The sequence below is a fragment of the Oncorhynchus keta genome, chromosome 8, assembly GCF_023373465.1.
Source record: "Oncorhynchus keta strain PuntledgeMale-10-30-2019 chromosome 8, Oket_V2, whole genome shotgun sequence".
NCBI classification, from domain to species: domain Eukaryota; kingdom Metazoa; phylum Chordata; class Actinopteri; order Salmoniformes; family Salmonidae; genus Oncorhynchus; species Oncorhynchus keta.
Window position 1 is genome coordinate 5,848,649 of NC_068428.1, and position 20,435 is coordinate 5,869,083.

The following is a 20,435-nucleotide window of genomic DNA, read 5'->3' on the forward strand; positions in this document are numbered from 1 at the left end:
AAGTTCCACACATATGATAAAGCAGCATCGGCCCCTAATGGCATAAGCTGCTCATCAACAGTAACGTTGGGCCAAGGGTTGTAAAACAGGGGAAGGCGGTCCACCCACGTGTCCCACACTGACCTGATTGCAGCTACCTTGTCTCTCTGATGGCGAGGTGGACTGGTGTCTTGGTTATCGAAGCGGATAATACTGGAAATAATGTGGAAGTTTTCCAGAGTCATTGTTGCACTTAAAAGTTCCCTGCCAGTTTCTGCATCCCACAAGGATTCCCCACGGGATCTGAAAACACCAGCAAGGTTAATAACCCCAAATAATCCATGTAAATTAGCTTGTTCCTTCTCCTTCCATCTCTCTCCAAAAACACGCATTCACTCCAAATTAGTGCAGTCCAGAATGATTTTCTGGATGGTGTCTGGGATGAACAGTTCAAAAGAAGACTTTGCACATGAGTAACAGCCATCTGCGTCGGCCCTGGTTACATCCTTATCACATTGGCAGCCATGCAGGGTGGCTCATTCCTTGGGCAATAAGACGATTCAATTTCACAATTTTTTGACATCCATATGTCTCCTCCTGCAGGCTGCTGATGAGCTGGATGCTGACGGGCTGGTCCTGGGGCTGGCTGAAGGTCGATCTCATCTTCTTCTTTCAACTCACTGTCAGACTCTGAATTGACAGACACAGGAACCTCATATTCTGACATTTCTTCATTTTCCAAACTGGAAGGTGCTCCTTCCACACTAGATTCTCTCAAGGCAAAAAAATGTCTAAAGCCCTCTGTGCAGAGATTATTCTTGCCATACTGATTGAGCCACACATGCAAAGCTATGTATTTGCTGTGTCCCTCCCCCAATTTGCACCTGGCTGTATTGTAATAACATTGTTCAGGATCCCGCAAGACATTGTGTTGTGTAGTTTCACATACTACAAAGGGTAAAGAGTTTGAGAAAAGCAGGAGACAGATAGCCAGGCATGGAGACAGACAGATTCTGGGTACTTATTACTTATTTTCCACTTATTTTCCACCACAATTTGCAAATAAATTCATTAAAATATCCTACAATGTGATTATCTGGATTTTTTTTTCTCTCATTTTGTCTGTCATAGTTGAAGTGGGAGAACTTGCACAATTGGTGGCTGACTAAATACTTTTTTTTGCCCCACTGTATGTAATATAAATGTGTAGGAAAGTGCACAGTGTGCACTCAATGAAAATATCTTGTTTAACATGTTCTTCACAAAAAATGAGCCAATGCCAATGAGTCTCAGGTTGAAAAAAATTCATTGTATAATTTTTCTTGTAGTAAATGTTGAAAATGGGTCCCACTGACCTGAACACCACACAAGGTTTAAATGATCTACGGGACTTCAATGACGACAAGCCAACCTTTTGATAGTTAAAGGGGAAAGTGGGCACATCAAGCAGATATTTGGTGAAGAAAAACTTCCAGGGTGGGCTTTGGATAGTTGTCCAACCCAATGACAATTATTTGACAGGTATGACACGTTTCACCTTCGCCTGCCCAGGGGACTTTAATAGATGCTACATATTCTCGTGACCTGCAGTGTTTTCCAGGCAACCTGGATGATGACAGTGTCATTAAATGTTTAATAAAAGCGGCAATCAGCAGTTGAAACATTAACAATGCGTTCTCCCCTGTTTCCGTAAAAAGTTGCGAGACGGGGCTGGAGAAATGTAATTGCTCTCTAATTTGATAGACAGAGCTATGGATGCAAGGACTGACCCTCCAGTAGATCAACATTATGGTTTTAACCATGTTTTAAAGCTACATAGTGTTTTGTTTACGTTTACTTTTTTACAAACGTTGGAGTAAAACATGCTTATATTTTAACTCAGCTTTTCACAATTCCTGATGTTAATCCTAGTAAAACTTCCCTGTCGTAGGTCAGTTAGGATCACCACTTTATTTTCAGAATGTGAAAATGTCAGAATAATAGTAGAGATAATGATTTATTTCAGCTCTTATATCTTTCATCACATTCCCAGTGGGTCAGAAGTTTACATACACTCAATAAGTACTTCGTAGCATTGCCTTTAAAGTGTTTAACTTGGGTCAAATGTTTCGGGTAGCTTCCGACAATAAGTAGGGTGAATTTTGGTCCATTCCTCCTGACAGGGCTGGTGTAACTGAGTCAGGTTTGTAGGCCTCCTTGCTCGCACATGCTTTTTCAATTCTGCCCTCAAATTTGCTATAGGATTGAGGTCAGGGCTTTGTGATGGCCACTCCAATACCTTGACTTTGTTGTCCTTAACCTTGGGTAGGGGGAAGTATTTTGACGTCCGGGTGAAAAGCATGCCCAAAGTAAACTGCCTATTACTCAGGGCCAGAAGCTAGGATATGCATATAATTGGTAGATTTGGATAGGAAACTATCCACTATTGACATTATGTATGTGAGTATAACAGAACTGATATGGCAGGACAAACCATCCCCCCCCAAAAATGTCAGCCTACCACTATTTTCAATGGCTATCACTTTTATTATAAGGTCAAGTCCTACCAGATTTCCGTTTATAGGGCTTCCACTAGATGTCACGAATCTGTAGAAAGAGGTTCAGGCTGTTTTTTGGAAAAATGAGCCAGAAATTGTAGTTTTTGTAGGTGGCTCCCATTTTGGCTGTAGTGTTTCCAAGTGCATGGAAGAGAGCGTGTTCTTTGGTTATTGTCTCCGGTAAAGACAATTGCGATTCTCCGTCTTAAATGTCATCGTTTATTTACATATTAGGGTACCTAAGGTTTGATTATAAACGTTGTTTGACTTGTTTGGAAAAATGTACTCATAACTTTTGGGATTCATTTTGTATGCATTTTGATGTAGGGAAACTAGGTGAATTATTGACTGAAGCGTGCAAGTTAAACCGAGTTTTAATGGATATAAAGAAGGACTTTATCGAACAAAAGGAACAGTTGTGATGTAACTGGGACCTTTTGTAGTGCCAACAGAAGAAGATCATCAAATGTAAGACATTTTTTAAATCGCTATTTCTGACTTTCGTGTCACACCTGCCTGGTGGAAATATGTATTTCATGGTTTTGTATGCGGGGCGCTGTCCTCAGATAATCGCATGGTGTGCTTTCGCCGTAAAGCCTTTTTGAAATCTGACACAGTGGCTGGATTAAGAAGAAGTTAAGCTTTATTTTGATGTATTACACTTTTGATTTTATGAAAGCTAAATATTTAGAATACTGTAGTTTGAATTTCACACCCTGCAATTTCACCGGATGTTAGCCAGGTGGGACGCTACCGCCCATAACAAGCTAAGCCATTTTTCCACAACTGTGGAAGTATGCTTCGGGTCATTGTCCATTTGGAAGACCCATTTGCGACCAAGCTTTAACTTCTTGCGTCGAGCCATCCCGGATCCGGGATCGTGAATACAGCCTCAAGCTCATTACCATAACGTAATGTTAACTATTCATGAAAATCGCAAATGAAATGAAATAAATATGCTAGCTCTCAAGCTTACCCTTTTGTTAACAACACTGTCATCTCAGATTTTCAAAAATATGCTTCTCAACAATAGCAAAACAAGCATTCGTGTAACAGTATTTAGCGTTAGCATAGCATTTAGCGTTAGCATTCAGCAGGCAACATTTTCTCAAAAACCAGAAAACCATTCAAATAAAATCATTTGCCTTTGAAGAACTTCTGATGTTTTCAATGAGGAGACTCTCAGTTAGATAGCAAATGTTAGTTTTTCCTGAAAGATTATTTGTTTAGGAGAAATCGCTCCATTTTGTGCGTCACGTTTAGCTAAGGAAAAAAAATGTATCCAGGATTGTGTAAATCTATCAACAAGCTCATTATCATAACACAACGTTAACTATTCATGAAAATTGCAAATGAAATGAAATCAATATGCTAGCTCTCAAGCTTAGCCTTTTGTTAACAACACTGTCATCTCAGATTTTCAAAAATATGCTTCTCAACCATAGCAAAACAAGCATTTGTGTAACAGTATTGATAGCTAGCGTTAGCATTTAGCGTTAGCATTTAGCGTTAGCATTCAGCAGGCAACATTTTCACAAAAACCAGAAAACCATTCAAATAAAATAATTTACCTTTGAAGAACTTCGGATGTTTTCAATGAGGAGACTCTCAGTTAGATAGCAAATGTTCAGTTTTTCCTGAAAGATTATTTGTGCAGGAGAAATCGGTCCGTTTTCTGCGTCATGTTTGGCTACCAAAAAAAAATGAAAATTCATTCATCCAAACGCCAAACTTTCTTCCACATTAACTCCATAATATCGACTGAAACATGGTAAACGTTGTTTAGAATCAATCCTCAAGGTGTTTTTCACAAATCTCTTCATGATATATAATTCCTGGAAGTCTCCTCTCTGTCTCCATCACATGGATGAATGCGATCAGCTTGGAGATTACGCAACAATTTCAACAAAGGACACCGGGCGGACCCCTGTTAAATGTAGTCTCTTATGGCCAATCTTGCAATGATATGCCTACAAATACGTCACAATGCTGCAGACAACTTGGAGAAACGATAGAAAGGGCAGGCTAATTCGTGGCGCTTTCACAGCCATATAAGGAGACAATGAAAAACGTCAAAAATCCTGCTCATTTCCTGTTTGAAGTTTCATCTTGGTTTCGCCTGTAGCATCAGTTCTGGGCTACTCACAGATAATATCTTTGCACTTTTGGAAACGTCAGAGTGTTTTCTTTCCAAAGCTGCCAATTATATGCATAGTCGAGCATCTTTTCGTGACAAAATATTGCGCTTAAAACGAGCACGTTTTTTATCCAATAATGACATAGCGCCCCCATAGGTTGAAGAGGTTAACTTCCTGACTGATGACTTGAGATGTTGCTTCAACATATCCACATAACTTTCCATCCTCATGATGCCATCTATTTTGCGAAGTGCACCAGTCCCTCCTGCAGAAATGCACCCCCACAACATGATGCTGCCACCCCCGTGCTTCAGGGTTGGGATGTATAAATGTATAGCGATTGTATGTGTGGCTACCTTTCTTTCCAGATGTCATATCTATGGCACTGTAGTCCTAACAATTGCCTCATTAACACAATAGGTCTGATCTGAACCATACTCTGCTGGCTCTAACATTTTCTTTTCACATGTCCTTTCCAGCAACTACATGTAGGACAGCCCAGTGCAGGTCTGCTTGACTTGGCTTGGCTTGGTCTCGGGCCCTATAGTGTGAATCAGGTATAGCTTTCAAGTGCTCCTTGGCGGCAACAGTGCAAGGAAGCCACAGACCGCACCTCAAATTCCTTTTCAACAAACCGCCCTGACAGGAAAGCAAAGGACAAATAAGGTGTTCCCATTAACGAAGACTTCCTCATGTTTCTAAGAAGATATTTTTCAACATACACAGTTGTGTTCAGTATGCACTAAACTGAATAAAACACTCAAAAAATGAGTTTAACAGGGAGGTACTATCTGAATTTGTCCAATAAGAATCACCCGTTTTCATTTTTCATTGCAATGTTTTGCTACGGTGTGTCCTGATGAACACAAACCAGGTTATACTAATGATGTTGATTCACTTACAGACATTCTTGGGGGTAGTGGGAATCAGAATCATCCATGTTTGTGTTTCAGAGATGTGGTACTGCGTAGAATCATCAACATACTGATTACAGAAAATAGGTCTGCATATCAACTCAGTGGCCTTGTGGTTAGAGTATATTCTCTAAGATTGGGAATTTGGGGGTTTGATCCCCAATAGAGTCATACCAAAAACTGTAAAAATGGTACCCGATGCGTGTCAGCATTAAGTAGATAGATTGGGGGTCATGTGACACACCAGTGTTCTGTCCAGGGGGTGTACTTGTACATTAAAGGAAAAATCCACCCAAAACCACTGTTTCCTTTAATTTATAGTGTTAGTTCACAAACAAAATTGTGTTATTTAAGGTTTAATTTTGGTGTTGGTAGCAGCATGAAACATTGTTGTGGAATTCTGCTGCAGCTAAAGTTGACTACAAAATCCACAATGCAATGTTCTCTCTATGGGCTGGCTGGCTAGCTAGCAACCTTAGCTACACACAATAATACCAAATACAATATCAGCATGCAACGTAGCTAGTTAGCAGTAAAATAAGCTAAACAAACTGCACTATACATTTAGGGGTCTACATTCTCACCATTTTCAACCTACATGTCGATGTGCCTCAGAGTGGACTGTCTAACATTCACAACGACATATATACTTTTGAGGAGACAGGAAACTCTGGCAACGACACCATGCAACGCACCCAGGACTAAAGAGGCAGACAAATAATAAAAATGTGCTTGACCCTCTGTTAAATGACACATTTCTCGAGGTAGGAATATTGCAAAAACATTGGAGAGAATACATCATCCTGAGTTATGACATCAGACCGTATTGAAATCTGACATGTATGATAGATGTTTTTGATCTAAAAGTGGTAGTCCAATTAACTTCTGGTGTAGCGAGAGGGATTTTATCACGGTGCTCCATCATACCGGCCTTCTGCCTGCTTGAATACCAATAACTCAGATACACATGAACACATGAAATGACCCAGGGAATCGATAGAGATGCACAAAAACAATATAACATTCAAAATGGGTGCACCGTTGCTTTAAGCTGCCTCACACTACAGGAGCTTCTGCCGAGCCCCCAACAACCAGATGGTACGGTTTTTAGGGGAAATGGAAAGAGAGAATGTGACGTGACCTCTGCTTTTGGACGTTAACCTCTCTGATTCAGAGTTGAATGTATTCAGTTGTACAACCCTCTTAACTCCTCCACATTTACTGTATTGGTTGAACCGTGAAGAAGAGAACCTGGGGGTTCTTTGTGGCTCCTGGATGACGCAGCAGTCTAAGGCACTGCATCTCATTGCTTGACGTGTCACTACATACACCCTAGTTCGATTCCAGGCTGCATCACAAACGTCCGTGATTGGGAGTCCCACAGGGCAGCGCACAATTGGCCCAGCATCATCCGGTTTTGGCCAGTGTAGGCCGTCGTTGTAAATAAGAATTTGTTCTAAACTGACTTGCCTAGATAAATGAAGGTTAAATAAAAATTGTTTAAATTGTTTTTTTTAAATCCAAATTTTTTAAAACATTTTTTTTCCATAGGAGATCTAGTTTCAAGCGTTTATTTTATGCCTGCAATGTTAGGTTACGCTACAGAAACAGGAGATACAGTAGACTCCTGCTCCTATGTGCTGTTCACAAGCCATAGCCCTTGCATGTATGTAAGGCTACTTGCAGTACTTACCATGGTTTTGGAGAACATAGCTTTCCAGCATTGCACATACTCCATATATAAAGTATAAAACTCTATAGTACTGTAAATTGCAACTCTTGGTGTACAGATCACACACAGCACACATTGTTATTGTTTTACCATGTTACAATACATGTTACAACACCATTTACATCCAGTTGAGGCGTTCATGTTAGCAATTTCCCTAGATCTTAGAATGCCTTACATTGGAGTAACTTAACAACCTAGCCTACAGTATGTAGCTAGTGTTGATATGCTTGGTTTAGACGGTTTCCTTGAACAAGATTGTCAAACCCTTCTATTGGATGGCCTATCAGCATTCCAGTAAAGCCACAGGGGTGAGGAATCTACTGTTGGAAGTATTAATGGCAGCCACGGCTGTTTGCTCTAGGTTTTTACCTAGAGGGTATATGGGACTATTTAGATCTTGAATTAAATCAAAAGATCTGTAAAATTTTAACTGTTATTTATGTTATGCTCAGAATTATTTATCACAGTCAAGTCTCTATTTTGTGTGTTTGTTGACATGTTTACACCTTTTCGTGGTTTCATCTGAGGAGTATTTCTGATATTTGGATTCCACCTAGTGGGCTCCTTTTGAATAACAAACTTGACAACAATCGTCTGTTGCTAGAGAAACAAATCCAGACTGAATTTATCTATTTGAAATGTAACTTAATCATTTTTTATATTGATGCACATCAACATTTATTTGACTTTATTTGGAATCATATGACTCTCCTGTTCCCATTACTGTAGTGTGTGTACAAAAACCTACAGTACTGCATTGGTTGTGTCCCACTAGGAGTCATTTATTTCTCTATTGAAGCAATCGTTAATATCTATTCAATGGCTGAAACATCATTGGTTATTTAGGTAGGTCTATGTAACCTTTTTTTGACAAGAAGACAGTCCAAATAATCCATCCCTATGCTAGGGATTCCATAGTAAACATTAACAAATGTTCAATGAGCAGAATGCAGTCGATTGATGCACCCGTGCTTCACATGGTGACTTCATTTTGATTATTGAATAGCTGCATGTGTGTTTATGCTAGAGACTTTTCGTTTCCTGTAGTGGCTGCAACTCATTCCCCTCTTTTCCGCCGATATAAAGTGTCACGCCCTGACCATAGAGAGCCCTCGGTGTTTCGGTCAGAGCGTGACTCTAGTCATTGTATTTCTTTTTTTGCCTCTAATTGGGGGATCATATTTAGGTAGCCATTTTCCCACCTGTGTTTGTGGGATATTATTTGTGTGTGTGCTAGTTGCACCACTTATGTTTCATTTCGTTACGTTGATTGTTTATTGTTTTTGTTTAAAGTTCACCAAAATAAAATATGCGGAACTCAGAACAGGCTGCGCCTTGGTCCATCTCTCATAACGAATGTGACAGAATATCCCACCAAGCAAGGTCCAAGCAGCGTGTGACGGAGGTAAAGGAGTTTTGGACCTGGCAAGAAATTATGGGAGGTAGTGAGACCCTTCCTTGGAAGGAGACACCAAGCAGGGTGGAAGGACAGAGACGACGCCAGGGACCGCGGCCACAGAGCCTGTCAGCAGTCTGGTGAAATCTGGGCCGGCTCCATGAATCTGGCCTCCAGTGCGCCTCCCCAGTCTGGTACATCCTGTGCCAGCTCCCCACACTCGCCCTGAAGTGCGTGTCACCAGTCCGGTGCCACCTGTGCCAGCTCAACGCACCAGGCCTCCAGTGCGCCTCCACAGTCCGGTACGTCCTGTGTCCTGTGCCCAGTCCCCCTCTAGGGCAGGACCCTTCCTCTGCGCCGATGTCCAGGCACGGCGGCCAACCCAGCTCCATGGCCGAAGTCTTCCTCTGTGCCGGTGCCCAGTTCAGGCACGGCGTCCAACCCAGCTCCATGGCCGAAGCCTTCCTCTGTGCCGGTGCCCAGTTCAGGCACGGTGGCCAACCCAGCTCCATGGCCGAAGCCTTCCTCTGTGCCGGTGCCCAGTTCAGGCACGGCGTCCAACCCAGCTCCATGGCCGAAGCCTTCCTCTGTGCCGGTGCCCAGTTCAGGCACGGCGTCCAACCCAGCTCCATGGCCGGAGTCTTCCAGTGCCCAGTCCAGGCATGATGTCCAACCCAGCTCCATGGCCGGATCCGTTGTCGGGCGGGGGCTACGACCCGCACTGGAGCCACCACTGACACTAGTCACCCCCTCTACCCTCCCCACTTGGTTTCAGGTTTTGCTCTCTGCCGTGGACATCCTGATTTTGAAGAATATCAACTAGCCAGACCAAACCATTGGAACTACAAACTAATTTATTATCAATATCGAAAGAGGAGACTCTCTCTATGATGCACACACGCTTCAGGGGAATCGTCTGAAGCCGGTAGGACTGTAAAAATGGCAAAAAGTGGGAGGGGTTAAATGTGAATTACGTGAGTTTTCTTATATTATATGTCATTCAATGCTTTTATATGGGCTACAGCAGTAAAGGCCAAATTCAATGTTTCATCAAATAATGTGTTAATATATTTTTTGCATACCAACAGGAGTTGTAAAATTCCAAATTAGATGTCTAAATTATCCATTTTATGACAACCTTAAAACAACTCCATATGTTAGAGTAGTAGGTATCGCGATCTAAGGGCGTAGACCTACAGGGGTTAATAAAGCTTTTTGTTTTTCAACTTGAAATTTGATTACTTTTCCTACAGTGACCCCAACATTAGAAAAAGTGAAACATCGCCTTTGTTCATATTTCCAAGAAAGCTGTACACCACCAGGGTACAAAGATTGTCTGAGGGTCATTTTTGACCCATTTGACCCATTTTTGACACATGGGGTGAGATATTCTTACTAATTTGTAAATAAAGCCAGTTTATTAAAAATAATTTATTTCTGTTTTTCGAGGGAAAGAAACCAAAAACCTGCAGTCATCTCATGGGTCTACCAGTTGAGGACAGCACAGGTATTGAACCAGCATCTGGTATTGAACCAGCACCTGAGTGACCGTTGCGCCACTCAGGTGCTGTACATCATGGCAGGTCGAAGTGGGCCACAGTACTACAGTAAAAAAGAGCTTATTTAAAAAAAAAAATCCTCAGTCCACATGTCAAGTAAATTCCCCTGTTGTATTTACCAAAGTTCTTTCTTAACTCCAACAGTTTTGTTGTTGTTGCCTGATGCAGGACTCTAGTGCCAGAGAAGAGAGACGCCCAATTTTTCAGTTTTTGATTTGTTAAAAAAAGTTTGAAATATCCAATAAATGTCGTTCCACTTCATGATTGTGTCCCACTTGTTGTTGATTCTTCACAAAAAAATACAGTTTTATATCTTTATGTTTGAAGCCTGAAATGTGGCAAAAGGTCACAAAGTTCAAGGGGGCCGAATACTTTCGCAAGGCGCTGTACCTGGCTTTTAGCTACTCTAAAATCGTATATATATATTTTATATGCTTGATGAGACAACACACATAAGGCTAATTGTGATGCTTTTCACAGGTCAACTGATGAGCTGGAGGCATTCCAGAGTCACATTCTGATGTATGCCAGTAAGACGTTTTCCTTCACACCACACATTCGGCTGAAGTCGGAAGTTTACGTACACCTTATCCAAGTACATTTAAATTCAGTTTTTCACAATTACTGACTTTTAATGCTAGTAAAAATTCACTGCCTTAGGTCAGTTCGGATCACCACTTTATTTTAAGAATGTGAAATGTCAGAATAATAGTAGAGATAATGATTTATTTCAGCTTTTCTTTCTTTCATCACATTCCCTGACAGAACTGGTGTAACTGAGTCAGGTTTGTAGGCCTCCTTGCTCGCACACACGCTTTTTCAGTTCCGCCAACATATTTTATGAGATTGAGGTCAGGGCTTTGTGATGGCCTCTCCAATCCCTTGACTTTGTTGTCCTTAAGCCATTTTGCCACAACTTTGAAAGTATGCTTGGGGTAATTGTCCATTTGGAAGACCCATTTGCAACCAAGCTTTAATAACGTTCTGACTGATGTCTTGAGATGCTGCTTCAATATATCCATATAATTTTCAATCCTCATGATGTCATCTATTTTGTGAAGTGCACCAGTCCCTCCTGCAGCAAAGCACCCCTAGAACATGATGCTGACAACCCGTGCTTTGCGGTTGGGATGGTGTTCTTCGGCTTGCAATCCTCCCCCTCTTTCCTCCAAACATAACGATGGTCATTATGGCCAAACAGTTCTATTTTTGTTTCCTCAGACCAGAGGACATTTCTCCAAAAAGTACATCTTTGTCCCCATGTGCAGTTGCAAACTGTAGACTGGCTTTTTCATGGTGGTTTTGGAGCACTGGCTTCTTCCTTGCTGAGTGGCCTTTCAGGTTATCTTGATATAGGACTCATTTTACTGTGGATATAGATACACTTGTACCTGTATCGCTCTAGCATCTTCACAAGGTCCTTTGCTGTTGTTCTTGGATTGATTTGCACTTTTCGCACCAAAGTACGTTCATCTCTAAGAGACAGAATGCGTCTCCTTGCTGAGCGGTATGACGGCTGCGTGGTCCCATGGTGTTTTATCTTGCGTACTAGTGTTTGTACAGATGAACATGGTCTCTTCAGGTGTTTGGGAATTCCTCCCAAGGATGAACCAGACTTGTGGAGTTGTAAACATTTTTTTCTGGGGTCTTGGCTGGATGCTTTTGATTTTCCAATGACGTCAAGCAAAGACACACCTCCAATTTACTCAAATTATGTCCATTAGCCTATCAGAAGCTTCTAGAGCCATGACATCATTTTCTCGATTTTTCAAAGCTGTTTAAGGGCACAGTCAACTTAGTGTATGTAAACTTCTGACCCACTGGAATTATGATACAGTGAATTATAAGTTAAATAATCTGTCTGTAAACAATTGTTGTAAAAATGACTTGTGTCATGCACAAAGTAGATGTCCTAAACGACTTGCCAAAACTATAGTTTGTTAACAACAAATTTGTGGAATGGTTGAAAAATGACCTAAGTGTATGTAAACTCCCAACTTCAACTGTATATGAGGCCAGGACTCTCCTGGCAGCATTGAACTATAATCAACATCGAGAGAGGCCTGTTCTGAGGAACAAAGCTGGCAACAAGATGTGAGTGTTTGTCACACCCTGATCTATTTAAACTGTCTTTGTGCTTGTCTCCACCCCCTCCAGGTGTCGCCCATCTTCCTCATTATCCCCAGTGTATTTATACCTGTGTTCTCTGTTTGTCTGTTGCCAGTTCGTCTTGTCTTGTCAGGTCTTACCAGCGGGTTTTCCCGTCTCCCTGCTTTCTCAAGTTCTGTTCCCTGGTTCTGACCATGCCTGCCCTGACCGCGAGCCTGCCTGCCGTTCTGTACCTGCCTAACTCTGACCCGTTTACAAACCTGTGTTCCTAATAGTGTTTACTGTTTCCCTGCCGTTCTGGGCACTCACCTGTTCTGCGCATGCAGACTATTTTGTACATCTCCTGTCTGAACCTGCATGAACTTGTTCAGTGCAGCAGCACATTTTACTGCCTATATCTGCTTATACCTTGATATTGTAATACTAATTACTCTTTCTTTGCTGGTCTGTGTTATAGACCTTATGAATACTTTGTCAGTCAGTCAAACATGTTGTTTCATATACAATTTTTGAACTATTTGTGGAACATCACAAATATACATTATTTTTCACTTACACTATAGTCATCCTTTGACTGTAACATCAGTTGTTTTTTTAAAACAGTGTGTTAGGGTTAGCAAACACATACAAAAAACCCAGTTCAAAACATGTGAACAGAATTCTCTAGGTCAGTCTACCAGGAGTGAATCCTTTATATTGGCCATGGGGATCAGGGAAAGTGTCTCTGATGCACTACATGCAGCAGTTTGGAATAACAATTATGTGACCCAAACGAAGCGGTTCCTCGCTCTCATCCAGGACTAACAGATCATTCCTATAGACCCTTATTTTCCTCAGGTTTCCAGGCTCCACGCAGTAAGTGTACAGTGGTTACTTCACAAAAAGTTGTGTGATTATGCTGCAGTATATAAAGGTCCTTTGTGGTTTAGTACGGTACCCTGCATCACCACGTCATTGTTCCAGACCAGAGCATTGATTATGCTGCGGTATATAAAGGCCCTTTGTGGTTTAGTACGGTACCCTGCATCACCACGTCATTGTTCCAGACCAGAGCATTGATTATGCTGCGGTATATAAAGGCCCTTTGTGGTTTAGTACGGTACCCTGCATCACCACGTCATTGTTCCAGACCAGAGCATTGATTATGCTGTGGTACATAAAGGTCATTTGTGGTTTAGTACAGTACCCTGCATCACCACTTCATTGTTCCAGACCAGAGCATTGATTATGCTGTGGTACATAAAGGTCATTTGTGGTTTAGTACAGTACCCTGCATCACCACGTCATTGTTCCAGACCAGAGCATTGATTATGCTGTGGTACATAAAGGTCATTTGTGGTTTAGTACGGTACCCTGCATCACCACTTGATTGTTCCAGACCAGAGCATTGATTATGCTGTGGTACATAAAGGTCATTTGTGGTTTAGTACAGTACCCTGCATCACCACTTGATTGTTCCAGACCAGAGCATTGATTATGCTGTGGTACATAAAGGTCATTTGTGGTTTAGTACAGTACCCTGCATCACCACGTCATTGTTCCAGACCAGAGCATTGATTATGCTGTGGTACATAAAGGTCATTTGTGGTTTAGTACGGTACCCTGCATCACCACTTGATTGTTCCAGACCAGAGCATTGATTATGCTGTGGTACATAAAGGTCATTTGTGGTTTAGTACAGTACCCTGCATCACCACGTCATTGTTCCAGACCAGAGCATTGATTATGCTGTGGTACATAAAGGTCATTTGTGGTTTAGTACGGTACCCTGCGTCACCACTTCATTTTTCCAGACCAGCACAAGGGGGAGTTAGAGCACTGATTACGCTTTTGGGTCCTACTGTGTCCCTAATTGACAATGAAGGGCGACATAAACCTAAATAGAAAATTATAATTGTGCACGACTTCAGTATTACTTACTAAAACTGTTGTTACACTAAGGTTTTCATTATTTCATTTTGTTATTTTTCTCTTACTGTAGTATTGTAGCCCAGTCCCAACCGGACATCTTGTACAGCACCTGAGTGGTGCAACGGTCTAACACACTGCAAAGCAGTGCAAGGTGTGTTTCAACCGATGCTGGTTCAATACCTGTACTGTCCTCAACTGGGAGACACATGAGATGACTAATTTAGAATTATATAAAAGCCCCTTGGATATTCTCACAGATATGTTATTAACCCTGTTATTAGCAGGACAGTATATATTGGTCATGGCTCCTGAGTGGCGCACAATGGGATTGCCTTGCAGTTCTCCATCTGTATCCACTGAAAGCGTACAAGGTTCAAGGCACGGGCTGCAGAGCCGCGCACAGAGGACAGACTTAGCCCATGGGGAAGGGAGGGGACCCCCACCCCGCCACACTGGGTAAACACAAATCAGCACTAAGGGGGATTGCACTAATGTCGCTGACTCGCGAAACGTTCCCACTGTTCTAGCTGGACAATAGACTTGCCTAGGAGGGTTGGGGGAAAATTCTATTATCAAATGTATTTCTAAGTTAAGTATTATTATTATGTATCACATCCGACCGTGTTTGGGAGTCGCACAATTGGCCCAGCGTTTCTCTCCCTCAAAAAACATGTTTTGGCCTTTGCAAATATTATTTTGGCCTTTATTCAGATTACAATCGCTCACTTTTGTTTTTTTGAAAATGAAATAACCTCCAAAATATCGTTGTATATTATCAAGTTGATGGCACAGGCATATAGCCGCACCTACATAAAGCTGAGTGACTCACTCATTCATGGCTTTGGATCAAAATAAGAAGGTACCAACATTCTTTCTGATAGTTTTTAATAAATACATGTTTTGGTTATCCTGACCTGGACACCATGTACAGTATTAGAAGAACAATATACATTTACCAACACCTCTCTGCATTTTGTGGATGGGGCCTACCCAGTGGCTCATCTGTCTAAGTCACTGCATCACAATGCAAAATAAGTTGCTACAGATACCCGTGCCTGGTTTCAATTTGGAATCTTTCAATCCTCCAATCCTCTATATGTATTTATTGGCGGAGAGTCACAACATATTTTTTCGATATACTGTAACCCTACGGTAGGCGACATGAGTCTCACTAGTGTTGAGTAATGTGCTGTTTAAAGTGGTGTAGATCTTATTTATTTAAAGAGCATATAGAAGTTAGAAGCAATATAATTTCAAGCATTAGCCTACAACTATTTCAGCATCGTTTTGCACTGCTCTGAGACAAGCACTGGGACTGGTCTTGATAAATCAATGAGATTTTTATTTTCACTGAATCTTCGTTTGGGTATTGGTTCGACTAAAATTATGGTGTAGAAATGTTATACTCTTAGTGTAACCTTTATTAATTAGGCAAGTCAGTTAAGAACAAATTCTTATTTGCAAGGACAGCCTACTCCTTCCTCCACATCGGCGGAATTGAACCCCGGACTCCTGCGTGTCCTGCCCGTACTACATGGGGATTCTTTAGCTAAATAGCCCAGCCCTGTAGCCTACTCCTAACCGTCACGTTGTACAGTGCCATATTTTCCGTTCCATCCTAACAGAAACCCAGAGGGTTTTCCATTTTTCTTGGAGTAGAAACAGCATAATGTTTATCAAATGAATTAAGCAACATTTCTTAGAATCGGTCCCATATAATATGTTCTTACAAAAAAAGGTTTTAAATTCTCTAGTACAGCGTAACAGCAGATTTCCTCCTCTTCGTCTGAAGCGGTGTAGCAAGGATCGGACCAATACACAGCGTGGTAAGTGTCCATGTCGAATTTTAATAAGAAAATACGGAACACTATGAAATACAAAAACAATAAATGAATATGTGAAATAAACAGTCCCGTGCGGCACAAACACTGACACAGGAAACAAACACCCACAAACCAACAGTGAAACCCAGGCTACCTAAGTATGATTCTCAATCAGAGACAGATAACGACACCTGCATCTGATTGAGAACCATACTAGGCCGAAACAGAAACCAAACATAGAAACACAAAACATAGACTGCCCACCCCAACTCACGCCCTGACCATACTAAATAAAGACAAAACAAAGGAAAATAAAGGTCAGAACGTGACATACAGCCACTATTGAAGGCTATCAAATGATTGTTAAAGATGCCCTCTGGTGGTCAAACTAGCATTAACTAACTATTAATGGATAAATAACGTGCCATAGAATTCTGCGGCACCTCGCAAGCTGTGCTGCAGTACACAGCGACTTTTAAAGGACGAACCACTGTATATGTGCGGCAATGCACTGGCCCCCCCACCACAGCACTCCATCTCAATGTCAGTTTGCATTTCATGACAACTGCCACAGGTGCACCAAAAAGGGCACCCCCACACACATTCTCCACTTCACTAGTTGGCCTGAATGAGATGGATCACATCAAAAAGTGCTCCTGGTGTCCTCTTCAGCATCATCATCATGCACCATGCTGGTATCTCTCCAACCGCTGTTCAAGATACACCTAAAGTTAATAAGTTAAAAAAAAGTAATAGCTATATTTCCTGGCTGACATATGTACCAGAGTTTACAACCTGGTCTAGATTTGGTTTAGACTAATCAGAGATGGTGTATTGTGGCTAACAAAGCTCCACCTGTGCACGTCTATCTTGATCAACTGTCTGCCAGGGATATTTCCCTGATTCTGCCTCTGCCCCTTCTACCTCTCCCCCTGTTCCCTCCCCAGGTTCTGTTTCATCCTCTTGCCCTGCTCTCTACTTGCGCACTGCTATCTACATGAGCCCCTGTCTCTACACTGGCCCTCAGCAATCCTCTACGGTACCTTGGACCTCTGCACCTGGCTCTCCCTCTCTGTGTAGACATATGTTGTGACATGTTCAGGTAGCAGATACTTCTGAAAGCAATCATTTAAGCAGATTCTCGTTAAAACAATAATTCAAGAATCACGATCGCTTTGGATTTTTCTGTTGTGGAAAGAAAACATATTTAATTAATTAACCAAATATACTCAAAACATTTTGCTTATAGGTTAAATAAAAAAAAAAAGCATTTTTGATTACGATGTGCCGAGTTAACTGTTAGCATGCTATCTAGCTAGCTAATTTAGCCAGCTAGCTGCCTAGTCTAGCCAACAGGAAAAACACAACAAAACACTACGGAACATGCAGAACAGGTTGGCAGATTCTAGCTATTTTCCAGAACAGAACAAAGTGTACAATATAATGGATGATGGCTAATTACATAAGAGAATTGGATGGGATTAACTGTAAAGCTAATCGGTACTGCAGCAGGGTGAGAGTTGAGTTGTAAACATCACTCAGCTCGTGGGCGAGATTACATCTTGGCCTACGTCATCACTTCCCCTGGCTGAGACATCAGCTGCAAAATGTAAACAATCTTGAACTTAAAAACTCCGGTATTTCAAGTGATGTGCCGTCAAAGCATTGAATAGTTCAAATTAAGACAAAATATCTCTTTACTTGAGTGATAAAAAAATAAATAAAAAAATTCATTATTTTATTTTGGATTTACTGAGTCTGGCTTTAAAAAGTGGAGATTATGAGCTTTCCAACAATGCTGGAATGTTTACTGTGCTCCTAATGTTCAGCAAATTGCATTACTATTTCCAATTGGGAAAAAGCAACTGCACTCGCATTTGCCGACCATGAGAGCGGCAACACAGATGACAAGACAGTGCACATGGCAAAATAGAGTTTCTGAAAGCAAAGATGATTGAATACATTATTGTTTCTAATTGACGTAAGTCACAATTGAAGTGTCCTGGCTGCACATCAATTCAAAGGAGAGACGAGTGACTGAAGTGACCACCTAGTAGATGTGTGTGTTGGAGAGCCAGGCAGATCAGCTCAATCAGCCCGCCAGTTAAATGACCAGTGATAGATTGTATTATATTCTGCAAAGGCATGCATGATTATGATTGGACAAGACAGATGAAAAAGAGCTTCATGTGAGATTGAATGTCCATTAGTCAAACATGTTATTCCCGTTTCATTACATTTTCGTCAACTGAAATTCAAAATACTTTAATGGTTATCGTTTTATTCAGGGCATCTCATTACCCCCATATTATTATTTACCCTCTTGCTCTTTTGCACCCCAGTATCTCTACTTGCACATCATCATCTGCACATCTATCACTCCAGTGTTAATGCTAAATTGTAATTATTTTTGCCTCTAGGGCCTATTTATTGCCTACCTTCCTACTATTCTACATTTGCACACACTGTACATAGATTTTTATAATTTTATTTTTCTATTGTGTTATTGACTGTACGTTTGTTTATCCCATGTGTAACTCTGTGTTGTTGTTTTTGTCGCACTGCTTTTCTTTATCTTGGCCAGGTCGCAGTTGAACATGAGAACTTGTTCTCAACTGGCCTACCTGGTTAAATAAAGGTGAAATAAAAATAAAATAAAATTAGATTAGATTTTGTCGGGAAAAGTATATTATTGACTAATGTTTTTTGTCATAGTTATTGTTGCCAAAATTAACACTGGTGCTAAAGGTCCCCACAGGGTTCTGGTGTCCTTTCCAGCCCCTAGCCCCTACCCCTAGACTCTTGTGGAGGTCTGAAAGTATTGGAATTGGATTGTAAGCAATATGGACAAAATTCCAGCAAGTCTATCAGAGGGCAAAGTGGAGCTATTACCATGTAACCACACATCCTCTCATATCTCCACAAGTGTTTAGAGAGTAGGGGCTAGCCTAGCGGTTGTGTCATGACAAGGCCTGGGTATCATGGCAACTCACTCACTCACTCATTCATGCACTGTCTGAAAATGTTACTAGCCGTCAAATCCTTGCTTCCTCTGCCCTTGTTTCCTTAATGCCTTGCCTCCCTCTGAAACCACAATGGGAGAGAGGATTGAAGGTTCATCCCCTCAGTCCTCCTCCTCATCCAATGCGCTTTGAAAGAGCAGTGAGGAATGAAGGAAACAAGGACAGAGGAAGCAAGGACTTGACGGCTAGTGGGTGCATGGGTAAAATGCTAAATAACCATAACGTAAGCATAGTGATACAAAAGTCTGACACAAGATACCAACAGGGTTCAAATAGTGTCCAGGGTTAATTGCTGCTCATTACAGCCATCTAGTAGAATTTAACACAATATTATATACAATTGAAATGAATTAAATAGGCCTTTTTCTGAAATTATTGATAAGAACCCCTAAAATCATTGTTTCTATCAATCAAAGCACGTATCTGATTGCCATTCTGAAGAGTTTAAGTTCTGCATAGGTGAGAGCATGAAACATAAATGAAATGTCTTGCACATTTTGTACAACAGGATATATCAGTTACTTTCAATGATGTTCCCTATATTAAAATGTCAAACATGGACACAACAATTCAATATAAAGAGCATTTGTTAATGGACCTTTTTCCTATAATGATAACTCAACCAGGGGACTGGTCCTGAGTGCTGAACAGTGCTGAGATAGCATCTGCAGATTACATTGACAAAAAAGTTATATATTGCAGCGAGCTAGCTAATGCAGCTAGCTAGTTTATCTAGCTGCATTATTGTTGGTTTGTTTGCTAATGAAGCGCTTTACAATTTGTATGAAAAGTACTATAGAAGTTTAATAATTTTTCCCATACCCCTGATAGTTTGGTTTTTCATTGGAGGCGGGAGCACAGAACATAGACACAGCTGTCTAGTATCATATCACTTGACATGGAAACAGCAAGAGATCTATTGGTTTCAATCAAGTGTGTTTTAACAGGTGGATGTAATCTCCCGTTAGTAACATTTTAAGAAGTCAAGAGACAACCAACGTTAAATTATGCCTGTTTTTTTGCGATCGACCAAGGGTGTCCACATGTGTGGTGGTACTGTTTTCAAAACCACTGTAATTTAGTAAGTAAACACTGGAGGGCGCTGTGGTTCTTAAAAGAGGGCTAGTATCTCTATCAAACAGCTGGAGGAGTGGGAGACATGAGAAAAAAGGCATTAAAACCAACCAAGCAAAACCAGAGGCAATGAAGTGATATAAATATGTAAGAAGCAGATTGAACCCACTATTTACAGGTAGGCTAATTGTGTCGCTTTTGAAGATTAGCGGTCATTGTTGTTTGTGAACATATTATAAG